This window comes from Theropithecus gelada, chromosome 12, assembly GCF_003255815.1.
Source record: "Theropithecus gelada isolate Dixy chromosome 12, Tgel_1.0, whole genome shotgun sequence".
In the NCBI taxonomy this organism is placed as follows: Eukaryota; Metazoa; Chordata; class Mammalia; order Primates; family Cercopithecidae; genus Theropithecus; species Theropithecus gelada.
Genome location: NC_037680.1, coordinates 109,053,547 through 109,073,747, shown reverse-complemented (window position 1 = coordinate 109,073,747; position 20,201 = coordinate 109,053,547). Strand labels below are relative to the sequence as shown.

The following is a 20,201-nucleotide window of genomic DNA, read 5'->3' as shown; positions in this document are numbered from 1 at the left end:
CATTCTCTGGCCTCTCATTCCTTCACATTCCTATAAACACGGTCCCCAAAGCCTGCACACCCTGCCAAGCTGTACTGGCCATGGAGGGGCCTGATCTCTGGTTCCTGGGTCCTTGAGGAAGGGGGCCAGGCCTGACCCTGGGCCTGAAGCCACCATCCCAGGTGGGAGAGCTGGGCGTCTCTGCAAGGCCCATCAGGTGGGCTTTGTGCTAGGGCTGGGGAAGCGAGGGGTGGAGTGTGACCCATCACAGCCTGTACCCCTCCAGTGTGGGATGGCTTGGGCTGCCCTGGCCGCCCACGGGCTCTCCCAGGGCACTCACGTTGCAGTAGATGCGCTTCTGCACGCCGTAGCGCAGCACCAGCACGTCAAAGGCTTGGTTCAGGACACCCATCACCATGGCTTCTGACTCCAGGGGGCCACTCTTCTGCAAGGACAGTGCTGCAGCCATGGCACCTCCTGGCACTGCCCTGGGCTTCTTGAGGCCTCCTGGTGAGTAGGTGCTCAGGAGGGTCGGGAGCCAGAGGGAGGTGAGGGGCACCAGGCTGGAGGGCTCACCTTGACCAGAACAGCAAAGAAGAGACCGGTGCTGAGCTCCTGAACGCGCTTGGATGCCATGTGGCGGTCGTTGCAGTGGTCCACCTGCTTCTGCAGGGTATCGGGTGCCATGTCTAGTTGCTCCCTATAGCCTGGGAAGAGGGGGTGGGGTGGTGGGCGGTGCTGTATGGGGCATGAGGTTGGGGGGTGGGGAGTGGGGAAGGGCAATGGCTGGGGGATGGGCTGCATGGTGCTCCGCCCCAGGTGACAGATTAGGACCCTAGCACCCAGCTCCCAGGGCAGCAGAAAGCAGCCCTCTGAGGTCAGTGTCCTCCTCTCAGCTGTGTCCAGGGCTGGCTGTGGGCCCCATGCAGCTTCCACAGCACTGGTCCATAAGGAGAGTTCTCAGGCCAGGTTCCCCTTCGCTTGGGTCGCCCGACCTTTGGACCTCCACTGTCACTCCTGAATGGTCTTGGGCCATTCAGCACCCACTGTGGGTGAAGTGTGTGTACAGAGGCATGATGAGCGCATAGTGCCAGAACTATGCCGGGTCCCGCAGCAGCCCCGAGCAGAAGTACAGTGCCATCTGCGGGGCGAGTCAGAGCCTGGCCAGCCCAGAGCTTCCCGGCCAGTCCCGGAGGGCCCGTGTCACCCACAGCCTCGTCGTTGGCAGCCTTGGTGTGCACAGACCTGATGGACTGTTGCCTGCTGAGCAAAGCCAGGGAGGACCAGTGCCAGGACCAGTGCCCCTTTCTGCATAAGGGGACCCAAGGGGAGGCCAGGAGGCTGGGCAGAGCCCAGTGGTGCCCATACCTCTCTCCAGGAGACAAATCTGGCCTGCCTGGGCCTCCCAAATGCCCTCGAGGGGCAGCACTGAGAATGGCCCAGACATGTCCCGTCGCTGCTGAGTCACTGCTGGGCACCTCCAGGAGGGAACGGTCTCTGGTCTACTCCTCCCCAGCATGGGGCTGGGGCTGCTACTCTGGCCCAGGAAGGAGGAGGGAGAAGCCTGTAGCCACATATGACCAGGGGCTGCAGACAGTGTCTGCTGGAGACACAAGCAGAAGCTCAGGTGGCTGTGGGTCTTTGTTCAAGGAGGCCAAGTCCATTGCTCCATCTGGCCAGAGTGGGAGGCAGGCGAGAAAGCCCAGGATGCCATTCCCTGCCCCGTGCAACACAGACCTCAGGCTCCTGGGCGCTTTCTCTCAGACTTAGGCCCACCTTTGATCAGGGCTGTCCTCATCCCCTCTGGCACTGAACCCGCCCAGCTGAAGCCACGCTTCACCCCAGCACCTCTGTGCCCCCCAGTACTCCACCCCACAGCCGCCAAGGGAGGCAGTTTCCGGCCTGCCAGCCTCAGCCCTTCTCATCTCCAACCATCTGATCCTCCCAGGGGCTGAGACACAGAGGGCGGAGTTCCAGAGGCCCTTGTGTTGGGCAGGAGGCAGGGCTGGGACGGGGAGATACCCAGAGTCTCTAGGACCAGCACACAGCCCGGCCCAGCTGGGGCCACAGTCACTGAAGCTGCTTGCCCTGCAGTCCCCCAGTTTTCAGGGCTGGGTGTCAAGGCCAGTGCTGCTGCCTGGGAGCGAGTGAACGGGTTCCTTGCAGAGGTCCAAGGTCACTCCGGTGTGTCTCGCTGGTTCCCTTGCTCCCTGGCTGCTGTACACACTCACCCTCCTGTGCCCTTGGCCAGACAGCCAGCTCCCATTACTCTGTGCACATGGGCCCTGGAATCCAGGGCGCAGCTGGTGGTGACCTGCTCGGCTCCCTAACTCCACTTCCCTTCCAGCCCCTGCTGGGCCCTGGGTTAAGTTCGGGGCAAGTCTCCGGGGGAGGTGGGCACAGCCTCCACTCCCAGACACATCTGGGCTTTGTTCTCAGCGGTGGCCCAGTTCCCCAGATGACCTGGGTGACGTTGAAGAAGGGCCCTGGCCCCTCCTGGCTGGTGGAGGTGGCTCAGGGTGGGGTGGGACGGGGGGTGGGGACCATGGCTTTCCCACAGGCCCAGCCGTCCCTGGGACAGCCCTGGAGTCCTGATGCAGAAGCTCACTGGGGACTGCATGCCCCCTCACACCTTTCTGTGCCCTCTGCTGCTGCCCTGCCCTGTCCCCACCGCAGTTCCCGGGGCCGAGGAACAGGAGCACTGCAGACCTTCTGGTGACTCGCTGCCATCAGATTCCCAGGCAAGGGCGCCTCCGAGCTCCCTGGCAGGCGAGCCAGGAGAATGCAGCCTTTTCAGGCTCTGGCTGACTCCGGAGCGGCTCTGATCCCTGGAACTCCAGCTTGGCTTGTACCTCCTTGAAGGTGATGGCATTAGAGGCAGGGGCATGGGAGGGGCCCTAGCAGGGCAGAGCCAGAGGCAGTTCTGGGACTCAGAGGCTGCTGTGCCATCTCTGCCAGGCCTAGACCCACTGGCGTGTAGAACACAGACAGCCCCGCAGGCACGGCCCAGCCCCTCTCAGCTGTGGGTGCCGTAGGTGCTTGGCTGGGCAGACACTTGTGACAGGGGGCAGGTCAGGGCGGCCAGGCCCAAGCAGATCCTGATGGCTTCAAACCCAGCAGAGCTTGAAGTGTCAGAAAATAAATCCACTGGGGTCAGCTGAAGCCATCCAGTTCTTGAGAACAGACTGAATCTGCTGTGTGACCAAGCTCCTGAAATACAGCCTGTCCCTGCCCCTGGGCTGGGCTGGGACCCAGAGCTGACTCATCAGCACCCACTGCTCCCGCTGGCCTGAGGGTCCTCTGGGGTCCTGGTCCCAGGATGCTCAGGCCCTGCACGGGTGAAGCTCAGCCTTGGGGGCTGTGACAGGCGTCCCAGAGCAAGCCCAGCTGTCCACCCCACAGGCTGCCACCTCCCTGCAGGCCCAGGCCTAGGCCCACGGCCAAGTCTGCTTCTTTCCCACACTGGCCAGAGGCCAACAGCTGGTTCTGGACTCCACATGCAGGGGTGGAAGCTGTGGAATGTTCCCCGGGACAGGAAGCCACACGGGACCCTGTCTCTCCTCCAGGACCCCAGCCTGACAGGAGGTCTCGGTAGCCCCTCAGCTCTAAGGCATGTTGTCCTTGAGCAAGTCTGAGCAGGAGGCAGCGGTTCAAACTCAAGAGGCTCAGGGTGCCCCCTTCTAGGTGCTGCCTGGGGTCGGCCTCCTCTCCCACCCTCCAGCAGAGGAGGAGCAGCCCCGTCCACCCAGCCATGTCCAGAGCAGGACAGGAACACTGGTGGGCTGTGTTTGCACGTGGAGGTCACAGGTCTGGGGCCAGTGTGCTCCCGGGAGCCGGCGAGGACGGGGCTGGACCCTCCTTACCTGCATGGGGCAGGGCTGGACCCTCCTTACCTGCATGGGCCGGGGCTGGGCCCTCCTTACCTGCATGGGCCGGGAGCACATGTTGGTGAGCACCTCCTTCCGGGCCAGTGAGTACTTGTCATCTCCAAATGTTTGGGTCAGGCTTTTCTAGAAGCAAATCCCAGAAACCTGTGTGACATGTGGTCCAGCTCGGGGAGAGACTCGGGGCCCTGTCATCTGCTAAGTACCTCATGCCCAGCTCTCAGGGGGAGGAGCTGCCTGGGGGCTCAGCCCTGCTCAGAGGGGATGGGTGGGGAGAGGGGGCAGCTGCCCACAGCCTGTGGCCCACACTGGCCTGAGGTTAGTCCCTTCCATGTCTTGCTGACTGGCCTGGACTCACTGGGCTCCAGCTCTCGGGCCTAGTGCACCTGCCTTCCCCTCCCAGGGTCGGGCCTGGGTGAGATGTCTCCCTCCTCCAGGACCAGAGCCAAGGCCCTGGGTTTCTTAGCTTCGCCCCGGGCACGAAGCACCTGAAAGTACCCACCAGGAACATTCCCGGGATTCCTACAATTCCAGCCCCCACACTCTGAAAGCCTCTGGGCCCAAGACCAGCCCTTTCTGGCCACAGGACCCCTGCCCTCTGCTAGGCCTCCAGGGTCCCCGCTTGGCACAGTCCTGGTGAGGGGACAGGTCCCATTGTCAGGGCCCCTGTGACTCAGAGGGGCCCTTCCTCCCAGGGCCTCCTTCCTCCTCTATAGGAGAGACCTGGCTGAAGGGGAGGGACTCTGGGGGGAAGCAGAGGCCCTTGGACCCCCCACCTTCCAGGTCTTTCTCTTCTTTCCCCCAAGCAGAGCCTCCCCTGAACACTGCCCACCACTCACATTGAGGGCTCCTGCGGAGCTGAAGTCCACGGGCAGCCCCATCTGGTCGCAGAATTCCACCAGGTCATTGAGCATCCTTGTCTGGGGTGGGGGGTGCCGGCGCAGCAGGGCCTGCTCGGGGAAGGCGCGGTGGATCTTGAGGGCCACTGCCATGTTGGCCAAGAGCATGAACTCCTCCATGAGCCTGCAGAGGGTGGGTGGGATGGGAGGGACCGCTGGGGTTGGGGGACAGCTGCTCAGGCTTTCCCACGCTGCAGCCTGCCTGGCTCTCTATCACCCTTCAGGTCTCAGCTTAAAGACGACCTCCCAGCTGCCTCATCTCATGTGTTCCGCCAAGTCCCTGTCTTGCCCAGCACTCCCATGGTCTCCCCTGCACCAGTGGGTCTACACCACCTTCTCCTCTGACTGATTAGCTCCGTGCTGGCTCCTCCACTAGACCCTGGAGAGCAGGGACAGCCCCTGCCTAATTCACTGTTGCAGCCCCAGAGCTCAGCAGCCCACCCAATCCAGAGAAGGCACCGAGGAAAGATCTCTGCTGAATGATAGGACACCTGGAACCCTTGGGCAGCCCTGGCTGTAAGAGGGCACTGTGCCCACCCAGGCCATGGGAACCCAGGGGGCCCTGGCCCAGGCCCTAGTTCGAGGACTCCCTGGGGCATGCTGCAGTGGTGAGTGGACTGAGGATCCCGCAGGACCAGGAGTGTTGGGCTCCCTTCTCCCTGGGGATGGTTCCTTGTTGGAGGGAAGCCTCCCGACAGGGTCTCTGAGGGTGGACAGCAGAGTCCGAGGCAGCAGGAGGGAAGCCCTCACCAGGGGATGAGGCAGGAGTCAGGACGGGGTGAGACCCCGGAGTCACCCTTTCAGGGGCTGCTGCTCTGGCTTCACTGTACGTGAGTGTCGTTAGACTCAACAGTCACTATGAATGGACGTGGCTCCCGATGGAAGGACTGAGCAGGCCAAGTCCCTCGAGATACAGGTGCTGCTTTCCAGTTGCCCCTCTTCCCCCAGCATACCCAGCCAGGGGTCTCCCACCCATGCCCTATAAGTCTCACTCCTGCCATCAATCTCGTCCCCTTACCCTGCTCCAAGTCTTCCCTGAATGTCAGACAGAATTCCCTTCCATGGGCGTTTATAGCTAGGGTCACCTGTGTCACTGTGTAGTGCCATCGGAATCTTATTTAGATTTTGTACTTACATCTTGTCAACCCAAGAGGAGTCCCAGTTCCTGCTGGAAAAATGGCTTATGTGATCTCTCTTGGTTGGGTCATCATCAGCAAAAAGCCTCAAATGCATAGTTCATACATTCATTCGTTCACTCATTCCACAAGGACTACCATGTGCCAGGCACGGTTCTGGACTTTCTCCCCATGCAGCCGGACAATCCTCCTGGGCAGGAGCACCCAGGTTGTTCCCTGGTGCCCCCTTTTCCCTTCAGCCCAGCTGCAGGCCTGGGGGAAGAGGGACGCCTGTAGCCTCCAGGTCGACCCTGGGTTGCATTTTGCAGTGTGGCCAGCAGGGGGCAGCATGACCCCATAGCGGGTTGCACTGAGGCTGCAGGCTAAGGAGGCCACTAGGCAGGCAGGGTGAAGGAGCAGGGCTGTGCAGGGCAGCCCTGGTTTCTCCCCTATGCCCATGCCCCACCCTATGGGTTTAGGAACTGAATGTCTGCGGGCCCCTGGGGCTGAGCCAGGCTCCTGCTCTTAGTTCCTGCAGGGGCTCTCCACGTCCCTTCTCATGGTCTTCAGTAAACACGAGGACAAGGACAGGAGGGAGGGGACAGGGAGAGGGAGGGGACAGGGAGAGGGTGGGGCTGCTGTGGAAGCCTCTGCCATGACCACAGACCTCAGGCAAGCTGCTTCCCTGGCAACTCTGCTACCTGTCCTCCCTGGACCCCAGCACAGTCCCAGGAGTCACCCCTGCCCTCAACAGTGGACAAGTGCACTCTTGGTGACCTTGAATGTGAAGCCTGGTGAGGCTTTGGAGGAGAGGCCCACCGTGCCAGGGCCCCTGGTGTGGCTAAGTCTCTGCTTCCCGTTCGGTCTCAGCCTCTCCCTCCCTCTGAGGGGCTGGGAGTCGGGACAGCGCCTGTGGAGCTCTGGCACAGCCAGTTGGGCCACATCAAGCAGGGACCCAGACAAAGATCAAGGGCACTGAGGAGGGAGCTGGCACCACAGAGAGTGCACTTCCCAGGCGCAGCCTTGGCCATGATGCTTGTGGACAGCTGCAGGGGCTGTTTGCTGCCCTCATGTCCTTCTGATGCTGCAGGTAGCAGATGGGGGCGGAGAGAACGGGTGGGCTCTGAGCAGGAGTGAATGAAGGCGGGGCTGACCCCTGGCTGTGGTGGTGACGCCCTGGGGTGGCTGGAAGGGAGGTCCCCAGTGGAGTTTGGGGACAGGAAGGTGAAAGCCAAGCCCAACTGCCAGCAGCCAGAGTTGTACCAAGTTCAGGATTCACCATCGCAAACGGGGCCCCGCACCACAGGTGGGAGAACTGAGCTGAACAGTGCAGGGTGGGTGGGGTAGGGTAGGTGGGAGTCGGGCTCTCATCTGGGGCCAGCACATGGACCCCAGGCTCCAGTCCCCTGCCCTGTCAATTCCCTGATAGGCCAGCAGGTGGCGCCCAGCCTCCTCCTCCTCCTCCTCCTCCTCCTCCTCCTCCTCCTCCTCCTCCTCCTCCTCCTCCTCCTCCTCCTCCTCTTCAGGTCCTGGGATGGGACAGCTTCAGCTTAGAGCCCAGGCGCTCCTGCAAGAACCCAGGGCCAGAGATGGAGGCTGTGACAGCGACCCGGTCAGCAAGGCCCTCTCCCCCGACCTCCTCCCTCCCTCTCCTGGGGAGCAGTGCTAGGTGCACAGCCTGGACAGCCAAACCTCCTAAACGCCCCAAGGTGTCCTGGCTGGTCAGGCCGCGCCGCTCCACACTCTGGGCCATGGGAGCCCTGAAGGGGGCGGGGAGGGCACTGGGGCTGCTGGATGGGAGGGCACCCTGTCCCCTGCCCCGGCCTCAGACCTTGCTCCCCTGATGTGGGCACCAGCCCTAATGTCACCCCGCTCCTCCCAGCGCCAGGGGCACAGGCATGAGATCACTGGGCCTGCTGGGGATGGGGCACTGGAGCTCAGGGACTGCCTGACAACTGCTCTCCGAGGGGCTGGGAATGGCTGCCAGCCAGCATCACCTTCCAGAACAGCAAGCCAAGGCCTTGGAGACGGGGCCTCGGTCCCAGACCTGGCATCGGCCAAGCTTCTGGAGCTTGTGCCACCAGAGTCCCATGACTCTGGAGGTCTGGGGTGGGCTGTGCTGTGACAGCGGCTGCAGGGCCAGGACCCCAGCTCCTCGTCACTCACTCCCAGCACCCCTCCTCCCTGGGTCTGGGCCTCCCTGGGGCAGGAGGGGACGGGGAAAGGGAGGGCAGGGATGAGGCTTGGCGAGCCCCTCACATGCTGTGGCAGACAGCAGGGAAAGGTCACCAGCCCCCACACACAGTACACACTCCCCACAGCAAGGGTGACACTGGTAGACACACAGGTTCCCACAGCGCACAAATGTTCCTCTAAAGAAAAACCAACATCATCAATATATGAAACACAGGACTCTTCATGCATTTACGACAGGGTGTCCTTAGCCCTGAAGGTGCCGGCGAGCACCAGGACTGTGCAGAGGCAGCCACTGGGTGCCGCATTCCTGCTGGCTCAGGTGGGACCTGTTTCTGTCGCATCTTAAAGGATGATCCTGGGAAAGGCTGCTCTCGCCCTGGCAGGGCTCATGAGAAAAGGGTGAAGCCATCTGTGCTTCAGAGGAAGCCTGCCTTCCCTGACCACCAAGGAACCGGATCTGAATGTTTCTCTGCTCAGCTGGAGGGTTGGGGTTCGGTTTTGACATTCAGGGACCTGGGGCATCTGTGGCCAGGAAAGACCTGTCTAGGGATGGTGGAGGGGGGTCCTTCACCTCTCGTGGCCCTGCCATTGGGAGAGGGGCTTCTCCTCAGTGGCTTGCAGGGAACGCCAGCATCAACATCAATCCCATGAAACATGCGCTCTTCATGCGTTTATCATAGGGTCTCCTCTGCCTTTCAGGTGCCGGCGAGCATCAGGCCTGTGCAGAGGCAGCACTGGGTGCCGCATTCCTGCTGGCTCAGGTGGGACCTGTGTCTGTCACATTTTGAAGGACGATGCTGGAATGCCAGCCCTGTCACTCTCTTGCTGCATGATTTCAAACTTTTTTTTTCCTTTAAGTTTGAGACAAGGTCTCGCTCTGTTACCCAGGTTGGAGTGCAGTGGCATGATCTCGGGTCACTGTAGCCTCAACCCCCCGGTGGCCCAAGTGATTCTGATCTTCCCATCTCAGCATCCAAGTAGCTGGGACCACAGGCGTGTACCATCTTGCCCGGCTAAATTTTGTTTATAGAGAGGGGGTCTCACTATGTTGCCCAGGCCGGTCTCCAGCTCTTGGGCTGAAGTGATCCTCCTGCCTCTGCCTCAGCCTCCCAAAGTGCTGGGATCACAGGCATGAGAGACCATGCCTTGCCAGATAAATTAGTTAAGCTTTCAGAATCTCCACTTCTTTCCCTGTAAAATAAGGGAAGAAATGTGCCAGTGCCTGGCCTTGAAAAAAATAAGACATCATTGTAACATGTCCTATGTTGTGACTGGCATGATTGCCCCAGCTCTAGGAATTGGGCTAAACATGCAGCCACACTTAGAGAAGCTTCTCCTGGCCTCCCTCTGACAAGGGCACCACTCTTGTCCCAGCCTCCGTCTCTTTTACCAGGTGGCCTCCCTACTTCTAGTCATGCTCTGCTCCGTGGACTTCACACCAAAGCTGGTCACATCCCTCTCTTGGAAAGGCCCTCTGTGGCTCCCCTGTCATGGACACAGTCCTACCTCCAGGGAATGAGGTTCTGCATCCAGCTCCCCTCCCCTTCACCCTCTCTTCACCCATCTCCTGCCACCTGCTTCTTGACATCCCATTCAGAGCCCATCCCAGCACTCAGCTGCCATGTCTGTGATGGCCTCTTTGATCACAGGGGCCGTTTCCTTCCATGCCCAGTGTCGCGGACTCCGGTCCCACTGTAGATGCCAAGTGCATCTGCGCAGATTGAAGGACTCTAAGATGGGGCATGCCAGGCTCCAATTCAGGAGCCGAGAAGGCTGGGTCCCTGCCCCAGTGCCCTGTTCTGCTGGGCACACAGCTCTGGACTACGTGCTTCTGATGATGATGCTTGGATACCGACTGTCAAGCTCTGCCTGAGGGAGCTCGTTCCCAGGCAGACCAGAGGCAGCCAGGGCCGGGTCCTCTCTCCTCCCTGCTCCCCACAGGTGGACCGAGTGCCACCCTCGGGCTCAGACAAGATGGCAGCGACATCCCAGGGCAGCATGCCTCCTCCTGCAGAGCTGGGCTTTGTTAGTGTCCTTGTGTCCTCATTCTCCTTTGCATCCTAAGGCTTCCCTAAGTGGCTGCAGTCACCAGACTGTGCCCTTGGAGCAGCACTAGGAGAAGGAGAACAGGCAGCCCCTGCAACTGCCCCACGCAGTGCTGCCCACATGCTCGTCGCTTTCCAGGCCCCTGCAGCCCAGGCTGTTCCATCTCTTTGTGTGTGGGTCAAAGCCTAAGGTGTGAAAAAAAAAAAAAAAAAAAAAAGACTGGCCATACACAGTCCCCCCACCCGCAGGCCACAGTCTGCACTGCTGCACCAGAAGGCCTTGACCCTAACTTTCTGGAGCCCTGACAGCAGAGGTGCATTCCTGAGTGCAAGACTAATTCCAAGACATAGTAAGCGAGAAAGGACTGTTTTATAGGAAAGGGGTGATATAGCAAAGGCACGGAGGCAAAACAAAAACAAACAGGCTGGACGTTGGCTCACACCTATAATCCCAGCACTTTGGGAGGCTAAGGTGGGTGGATCACCTGAGGTCAGGAGTTTGAGACCAGCCTGGACAACATGGTGAAACTCCTGTCTCTATTAAAAATACAAAAATTAGCTGGGTGTGGTGATAGGCACCTATCATCCCAGCTACTTGGGAAGCTGAGGCGAGAGAATTGCTTGAACCCGGGAGGTGGAGGCTGCAGTGAGCCGAGATCATGCTATTACACTCCAGTCTGGGCAACAAAAGCGAAACTCCCTCTCAAAAAACAAACAAATAAAGAAAAGCATCAGGTTAGTTTGAAAAATAAGAAGTCAAGGGCAGACTGTGTCAAGGGGAGACTGAAGGGCTGGGCCAGGAGGGGCGCAGGGACAGCCTGGTGCCTGTCAACACTCTACAAACAGCACCTTTTCTGGGAGCTGGGGAAGGCTGTTGGAACAAGGGAAGGACTTTGCACAGGGACCTTAGCAGGACACAGTGAGGGACAGAGACTGGGCCAGAGGCAGGGCATGGCTGGGATGAAAGCTGAGCAGCCCAAGGCTCCCAAGAAGCAGCCCTAGGAAGCAAAAAAGAGCAGGGTAATCCCAGCACTTTGGGGGGCCAAGGCGGGCAGACCACTTGAGCTCAGGAGATTGAGACCAGCCTGGCCGACATGGTGAAACCCTGTCTCTACCAAAAATACAAAAATTAGCCAGGCATGGTGGCGGGCACTTGTAATCCCAGCTACTCAGGAGGCTGAGGTAAGAGAATCGTTTGAACCTGGGAGGCAGAGCTTACAGTGAGCCAAGATTGTGCCACTGCACTCCAGCCTGGGTGGCAGAGTGAGACGTGAGACTTCGTCTCAAAAAAAAAAAAAAAGAAAGAAAGAAAGAGCAAGGCTGGAGATGGGGGGCCACAAGGGCACCCCCTTCCCAACTGGGCACGGGGGGGCAGGAGGTGGTGAGCACCCAGGCAGAGGCAGTAGGAACAGGAGGTGGCCGAGAAGCAGCTTGGGGACTTGGGAGGAGCCTGCGGGTTGTCCCCAGTGTGAGCTGCCGAGGAGAGCAGGGGCTTGCACAGGGCCCTTGGATTTGACCAGAAGGAGTAAGTCGCAGTGGCGGTGCAGCTGGAGAGGCTGGTTCAGAAACCCAAGAGGACGGAGGGAGGGAGGCTGGCGGGTGTAGACAGTTCCCCGCCAGGTTGCTGCTGATGGGGCTGGAGTTGGCCTGGGGGAGATGCGGGGCGTCTGTCTGCTTCCTGCTTGCTGTCTGAAGCATCCCAAAGGCTGGAATGTATCTGCAGAGGTGCTCACAGAGGGAAAGACCCCAGGAGAGCAGCCAGCTTATGGGGCAGTCTGCAGGGCCCAGGGCAGGAGGGAAGAGCTCGGGATGGAAGCCTGAGGTCCCATCCTGGGGAGGGCAGCTGGCCAGCTCCCAGGAGGAAGCCCCACTGTGGTGTTGGGATAGACAAGGAGGCCTGTCTGGGTGGGCCCTGAGGCCAGCCCCTGCTCAGTGTCCACAGCTCTGTCCTGACCATGGTCCCTGCAGAAAGGGTGGGTGTGGTCGGATGCCACTTCCTTATAGCATCCTGGAGGCCACAGCACTGAGGAGTGTTCCCCATGCCATGTGACAGTGGCCAAGAGATGAAGGGCCTTGCCCAGATCAGACAGCCAGTCAGGGGCACAGAGGGCTGGACCCCACATTCCTGGGCCCCTTGACCAGCGCCCCGTGGGCCCTGGTCAGACACTTGCCCTGATAGCCCCAGCACAGAGGAAACAGGCTGGAGTCCAGACAGGTGACCCCCGAGCTCTGGCCCGAGGACTGCGCCCTTTTCAAGCCCACTGGGGAACTATCTTTTCAAGTCCACTGGGCACAGCAGAGAGGAGAAAGCAGAGAGCACGGCCACCCCACAAAAGCGGGGTTCAGGTCCCATCAGCTCAGCTCTGGCCTGGCCACACCCCAGCTGCCTCCTGTTCCCTCCCTGAGGACACCGTGACTCCAGAGGAGTCGAGGGAGACTGGGCCGGCCGTGGGTCTCTCCTCAGGCCCAGGCATGTTGCTAAGGCAGGGCCCAGCTTCCTGACCCAACCTGCTCTGGCCTGGCCCTCAGACTTTCGGTTCCTCTGCAGCGTGGTCTCTCAACCCTTCCTGATAAGGAGGCCGTGTCTCCAAGCGTGTCCTTTTTCAGATCCATGCACCCGCTGAAGCGCTGAGACACAAGACACTCAGAGAGTGGCTTTGGAAATGAGTGGGAGCCAGGGCAGAGGGGCAGGGGCAGTCCCCAAAGCTGAAAATGTGTCCATTTTCAAAGGCCAAAGGCAAATGTGAGACAGAAGCAGCCTCTTCTGCTCTCAGCCCTCAGGGCCCTTGTCACACTCTGTGGGAGGCCCCTGCTAATGGAATGAGGCCACTCACAGAGCTTGTTCAATTAGCTCTTGCTGAAAAACTGTTAACGTGGCTTTGATAAGAATTGCTCCCAGCCAATTTCAGCCTCATTTCTTCTGCAGACCAAATTTTCCACACTTGGGCATATGCTCCCTGTAAGCTCCAGAGCCCTGGGCTCTGCCGAGGCCATGAAGGCAGCTGCTGGGCCTGTCTCAGAAGCTGTGCACCCAACCATGGCCCCTTCTCCATGGCTGGGCAGCCCATGGGGTGCAGGTGATGGCAACCTTTACATGGGACCTGCTGTGTTCTCAGCAGCTGGAAATTGAATATAGTGTGGGGGAAACCGCAGGGCCCAGGAGGCAGGGGTCTGCGGGGCACTGAATTGCAGGCTGCTGGGGAGAGAAAGTGGAAAAGATCTTGGTGGCAGCTCTGTCCCGGGCCAGGCCAGGTGGGGCTGGGGGCCTGGAAGCTGGAAAGTGGAGGCCTGGCATGAGGGAGCCGCAGGTAGAGCCCCTGACTTCAGTGTGGGGGGGATGGGGAGGAAGTACAGCTGCTTGACTGATGGACCCCCACCCACAGCTGGCCGTGCACCCTGCTGCCAGCCTCCAGCAGAGGGTGCCGTGGCCGCTGGGTGGCCCACCAGTCACAGCTTGGGCCTCTTGCTGACCCCTTTCCTCCTGGCTGCACTGCAACCTCCTGAATACATTGGACATTCCCATGAAACCGCAGGGAAATGAATGGGGCCCAGTTCACAGGCATGGAAAAGCCCGGAGGAGAAGGCCTCTGGAGTCAGACATCACAGGCCTGCAGGTTTCCTAGGCTGGGAGGCTCAGTCCATGGCAGGGCCTTGTCACTACCATCATCCTGCTCCTGACTGCCGAGGACACCTCCTCCCCTCTGCGAGGATCACAGCAGCTGCAGAGCCCAGGGTCACCCATATGAACCTGGCTCTCCACCTGCCCGGCCACCACCCAGGGACAGAGACTTCCCCCCACCCTGCTCCCTGGTCCTGGGCCTGAGGCTGGTCATATACCCAGGCAAACATGCATGGCGCTCTGCAGCCACTGCCTGGCTGGGCTGGGACACAGTTGCCACCTTGGAAGCCTTGTTTCCAGGCCCCTACTTTGCCTCTGCCTCTGTCCCGCTGCAGTTGGATGAGGAGGGCAGAAGCAGCACTGAGGCCTGCACCACAGCCTTCCTGGTAAGGCTGCCTCCTCCTGGCTGCCTCAGGCTCAGGCCCTTTCCTGTCTGAGTCGCCCAGGGCAGAGCATGGTTGCTTTTCCTGCTCTTGGTTTCCCGTCACCACTGAAGGTGCCCTGTGCGGCCTCTCCTTTGCTAACGCTCCTCCCAGCCCCAACAGAGATGCACTGGGTCCCCGGGTCAGGAGGGCAGGGCAGAGTGGGCCACGGGCCATGGCAGCAGTGGGATGGGGAAGGCCCCTGCCCCTCAGATGCCTTGGCCTACGTGACAGCATGGCCCCTGGGTACTGGGCCTCAGGTGAGCCTCTTTCGAGATTGTTCCAAGAGGGAGTTTTCATGCTGAGCTCGGAGCTGGGCAATGAATCCAGGCATCCCCCATGTTTTCCCTGATGAGCTCTGTACAGTCAGAGAAACCTCAGGAAGTCCCCAGGTCAGTCCCTTGCCCAGGCCTGAGTGCGGCCCAGGGTCCCTTAGCAGGCTGGCGCTCTGTGGGTCCTTGGCTGTCACACTGAAGGCTCCTTGGCCCCAGCAGGCTCTTGCTGGCCTGTTCCTGGCCTCAGTCCTGCTCCCTTACCGGGCAGGAGATTGGATTGGGGCCACTGTTCCTCAGGGACCCCTTAGAGCTTCCTCATGGGTGACAGGCACCTAGACCTTTAAGACCCCTGGGTTTCCATACTGCCCCCTCTGGTCCCCACACCCAAGCTCACCTTCTCCACTCAGTTCCCCATGGGGCTGTGAAGGTTAAGTTCAGGCCCCGTCCTAGGCATCCTCCAGGTACTGACTCACGGAGCCCCACAGCAGCGTCATGCAGTAGGGGCTATAATCACCCCCTTTACAGATGGGCAAACTGACGCACAGTGAGGTCCCCTTGGGGAGTGAGCCCTGTGTTTTTTCTGTGCACGTGTGTGTATACACATGTGTGTATGCATCTGTGTATGCATGTGTGCCTGCATGTGTGTGTATGCATCTGTGTGTGTGTGCATGTGTATGCATCTGTGTGTGTGCATGTGTGCATGCACGTGTATGTGTATGCATCTGTGTGTGTGTGCATGTGTATGCGTCTGTTTGTGTGTATGCATGGGGGGCAGCGGGTTGACCTGCTGTGTGCCAGACTTGCTGCCACTTGGGGTTTTCATAGTATCGCCTCATACAAACCCTGCAATCGCCCTGAGAGGTTGGTTGGTCCTGTTATTATTCCCATGTTACAGATGAGAAAACTGAGGCCCAGAGACAAGAAGGGCTCCAGCAGGGTCACTCAGCAGGTGACGGAGTGGAGAGGACTCACTCTCTGCTCTGGGATTCCCCTGGCCTGCATGGGGCCCTGTTCCCAGGTGTCCCAGTGACCCCAAACACTCCATGAGCCTTGATCCTGCAGTCCCTGTCCACGTCACTGTCTCCTAGCCCTGCCCTGTGGGGGTCCCTCTCTTTAGGAACAAAGCGGGTCCTCCTTTTTTTTTTTTTTTTTTTTGAGACCGTGTTTCGTTCTTTGTTGCCCGGGCCGGAGTGCAGTGGCACGATCTCGGCTCATTATAGCCCCTGCCTCCCGTGTTCAAGCGATTCTCCTGTCTCAGCCTCCCAAGTAGCTAGGATTATAGGCACTTGCCTCCATGCCTGGCTAATTTTTGTATTTTTAGTAGAAATGGGTTTTCACCATGTTGGTCAGGCTGGTCTCAAACTCCTGACCTCAGGTGATCCGCCCACCTTGGCCTCCCAAAGGCGGGTCCCATTTTTAAGAATTCCACAGAAGGCTGGGCACAGTGGCTCACGCTTGTAATCCCAGCGCTTTGGGAGGCCGAGGCGGGTGAATCCCCTGAGGTTAGGAGTTAAAAACCAGCCTGGCCGACATAGTGAAATCTATCTCTACTAAAAATACAAAAATTAGCTGGGTATGGTGGAGCACACCTTAGTCCCAGTTACTCAGGAGGCTGAGGCAGGAGAATTGGTTGAACCTGGGAGGCAGATGTTGCAGCGAGCTGAGATCATGCCACTGCACTCCGGCCTGGCCGATAGAGCAAACTCCATCTCAAATAATAATAAATAATAATGATAACAATAATAATAATAATTCCATGGAAGATAGTTGGATTTGAGGAAGCTAGAAGAATTCAGGATCTAGTCCTCTCTACGGGTAAATCAAAGAACTCATAAATAAAGCACAGGGCTGCAATCTAATAACAGGTGTAAAGCTTTTCTTCATACACATAACTTTTCCTCTCTACATTGATTGAACAGGAATCTCAGGCTGGGCGCGGAGGCTCATGCTTGTAATCCCAGCACTTTGGGAGGCCACGGTGAGTGAATCACTTGAGTCCAGAAGTTGGAGATCAGACTGGGCAACACATCGAAACCCCATCTCTACAAAAAAAAAAAAAACAAATCGGTAGGTCGTGGTAGCATGTGCCTATAGTCCCAGCTACTAGAGAGGCCGAAATGGGAGGATCACTGGAGCCCTGGAGGTCAGGGCTTCAGTGAACCATGACTGTAGCATTGCACTCCAGTCTGGGTGACAGAGCAAGACAGCGTCTTTAAAAAAAAAAAAAAAAAAAAAGGAATCTCAGATTATAAAACCCCTTGAGGCTAGGAAGCCAAACAAAGACAGACTTCAGATGTTTTTTTCTGCAGTCTGAAGGTTCCTGGGCCTGCCAGGAAGTGACGATTTTTACTTGTTCGCTGTGAGGCTGGGAACCCCGGAAGCTAGGCATTCTATGCACATTCACAAATATATTGCAATCAAAGCTTTCGTAATATAGTCAATGTCTCCAATTGTATCCTACGTAAAAAGAGAGCAAATTCTTAAACTTCAAATAACCATATTGTCATAAGAATGCTCATGAATAGTGTCTGAATTTTAGAGGGATCCACTCTTGTCTGGATGACACAGCAAGACCCTGTCTCAGAAAAAAAAAAAAAAATTAAAGCTTCAGTTTAGATGGCTGTTAAACACAGAATTAAAAATTAATGCTTCTTGTGGATTTACCAAAAGCAGATTTAGGCCGGGCATGGTGGCTCACACCTGTAATCCCAGCACTGTGGGAGACTGAGGCAGGCAGATCAGCTGAGGTCAGGAGTTCGAGACCAGCCTGGCCAACATGGTGAAACCGCAACTCCACCAAAAACACAAAAATTAGCTGTGTGTGGTGGCACGTGCCTGTAATCCCAGCTACCTGAGGCTGAGGCAGGAGAATCACTGGAACTGGGAGGTGGAGGTTGCAGTGAGCTGAGATCGCGCCACTGCACTCCAGCCTAGGCGACAGAGCGAGACTCTATCTCAAAAATAAATAAGTCAAAATAAAAGCAGATTTATATTTCAAGGAAATCTTGTTGTACTAACATAGGGGACCAGATTTTTAGTTTTTAAATCAGTGTAGGTTTGTTTTGTTTGTTTTTTACTTCTCCTAGAGCTTTCAGATGAGAATATCAGTGTAGTTTTAATATGAAAGTTAAATCTTTAGAAAGACTCGTGAATAATTTCCTTCTAATTTTAGCCAACCTGATCACATACAAAAATTTCTTTCACAAATTCATCCTTCCCCAAAAGATGGGAAGGATGAATTATATGTGTCTCTGCTCGATGTTTCAAGGTCATAAAACTATAAACCCAACCTAAAAACAGAGTGATCTTTGTTCCTGTAGTTCTTTGATAAATAAAACTAATTTAGTATTGCTGGTTTATTGAAAACAGCTCTGTTTTATACATATACATACATATATACATTGTAATGAGCCAAATACCTTTTAGTTCACGTGATTTAACTATATCTTTGATAAACAAGCTGGTTTTAAATTGGTTGATAAAATAGAAATACCTCAAGCTTTTCTTTCTCTCTCTTTTTTTTTTTTTTTTTGGAAACAGAGTCTCTCTTTGTTGCCCAGGCTGGAGTGCAGTGGCACAATCTGCACACACCTTTCACGACTTAGCACTTCTATGACATGCTTAGGCCTCTGCTTTGACCTAAAGTTCCCCTTTCTTAGGTAACAAGTTATTTTACTTTAGGACACAAAATGTTACCATACAAGATCCTTTCTCATTCCAAATTATTCTTTTTTCTTTTAACCGTACTTATCAAAAATATATCTTCATACCTTTCTTCACATCTCTCTCCTACTTACGGGTTCCTTTCTATCCTGTTTTTCTTTCTTTCATAAATCCATATTTTGGATATATGAAAACACATGTTCGCCAGGTGCAGTGGCTCACACCTTCAATCTCAACACTTTGGGAGGTGGCCGCTTGAGCCTAGAAATTCGAGACCAGTCTGGGCAGCGTGGCAGGATCCTATTTCTATTTTTTTTTTTAATTTAAAAAAAGTTAAAACAATTTTTAAGTATATAAAAAACTCAAAGCAAAAACATGTTTTTACACATTTTAAATAGTTTTTCTCATCAAACATACATATTATTTTTTGGTACACTTTGTCTACAGAATTGCATAGATAAATTAGAATTTTTAATTCTTAGCAACCTTAATTTCTAGTGAAAACTTAGGAAGCAAAAAACATTTAAATGACTGTCACATATTAGTATTTTACAGATGGGAACCATTTATAATTTTAGAAACATGTTTCCCCATCGCATAATTTTTATATGTATTAACCCCTATAAATTTGGTAGTTCCATAAAATTTAAGAAACCAAAAACAAACTTATATTTATGTTCAGCAATTTATGTATTTGTGTTTTATCTTACTTGGAAATGACCAATATATTTAATGAGTATCTGTCAGTTAAGGTAGCATAACATGACTTTAAGATTTCGAAGTCCGGCCAGGCACAGTGGCTCACGCCTGTAATCCCAGCACTTTGGGAGGCTGAGGCGGAGGACTGCTTGAGACCCGGAGTTCGACAGCAGCCTGGCCAACATGGTGAAACCCCGTCTCTACCAATAATACAAAAAGTAGCTGGGTGTGGTGGCGCACACCTGTAATCCCAGCTACTCAAGAGGCTGAGGCATGAGAATCACTTGAACCTGGGAGGCGCCAGGTTGCAGTGAGCCAGGATCACACCACTGTACTCCAGCCTGGGCGACACAGGAGACTCTGTCTCAAAAAAAAAAAAAAAGATTTCAAATTCTATGAAAAGGTCATTTATAGAGATTCATCCTATTTACATTTACGTAATTTATATTTTTAACAATTATACCTCCATTAATTATGAATACTGAGATATTACACAAAGCTAGTACTCATTTCCAGGTATTTTCTTGTTCACTATTTTCATAGCCTGTGACTCTCAGGTGTTTACTTAAGAAGCTTAAAGTTAAATACATGGATATTTTGCCAGTAACTCCTAAGACAGAGCTGTTTACATTAAACCAGCAATACTAAATTAGTTTTATTTATCAAAGAACTACACAAAGATCACTCTGTTTTTAGGTTGGGTTTAAAGTTTGGGTTTAAAGTTTTATGACCTTAAGCCAGGCAAGGTGGCTCACGCCTATAATCTGAACACTTTGGGAGGCCCAGGTGGGCAGATCACCTGAGGTCAGGAGTTCGAGACCAGCCTGGCTAATATGGTGAAACCAAGTCTCTAATAAAAATGCAAAAATTAGCAGGGTGTGGTGGCACATGTCTGTTATCCCAGCTACTCAGGAGGCTGAGGCAGGAGAATCACTCGAACCCTGGAGGCGGAGGTTGCAGTGAGCTGAGATTACACCACTGCACTCCAGCCTGGGTGACAGAGTGAGACTCCGTCTCATAAAAAATAAAAAATAAAATAAAGTTTTATGACCTTGAAGCATCTAGCAGAGACACATATAATCTTATCTGACTCGCAAACCCAGGGGAAGACGTACGCTGCAAATACTAAAGATGAACGTGCATGGTGGCTCACGCCTATAATCCCAGCACTCTGGGAGGCCGAGGCGGGCGGATCACTTGAGGCCAGGCATTTGATTTTTAATTTTAATTTTAACGTTTTTGTCTTGAGGCCAGAAGTTTGAGACCAGTCTGGCCAATATGGCAAAACCCATTCTTTACTAAAAATACAAAAAAAAAAAAAAATTAGCCAGGGGTGGTGATGAGCACCTATAGTACCATCTACTTAGGAGGTTGAAGCATGAGAACCACTTGAACCTGGGAGGTG

The 20,201-nt window shown here is 55.6% G+C and overlaps 1 pseudogene; it reads right to left on the bottom strand.

Moving 5' to 3' along the window:
* Positions 1 to 339: 339 nt before the first annotated feature.
* Positions 340 to 7,630, bottom strand: LOC112635900 (annotated as a pseudogene).
* Positions 7,631 to 20,201: the final 12,571 nt, after the last annotated feature.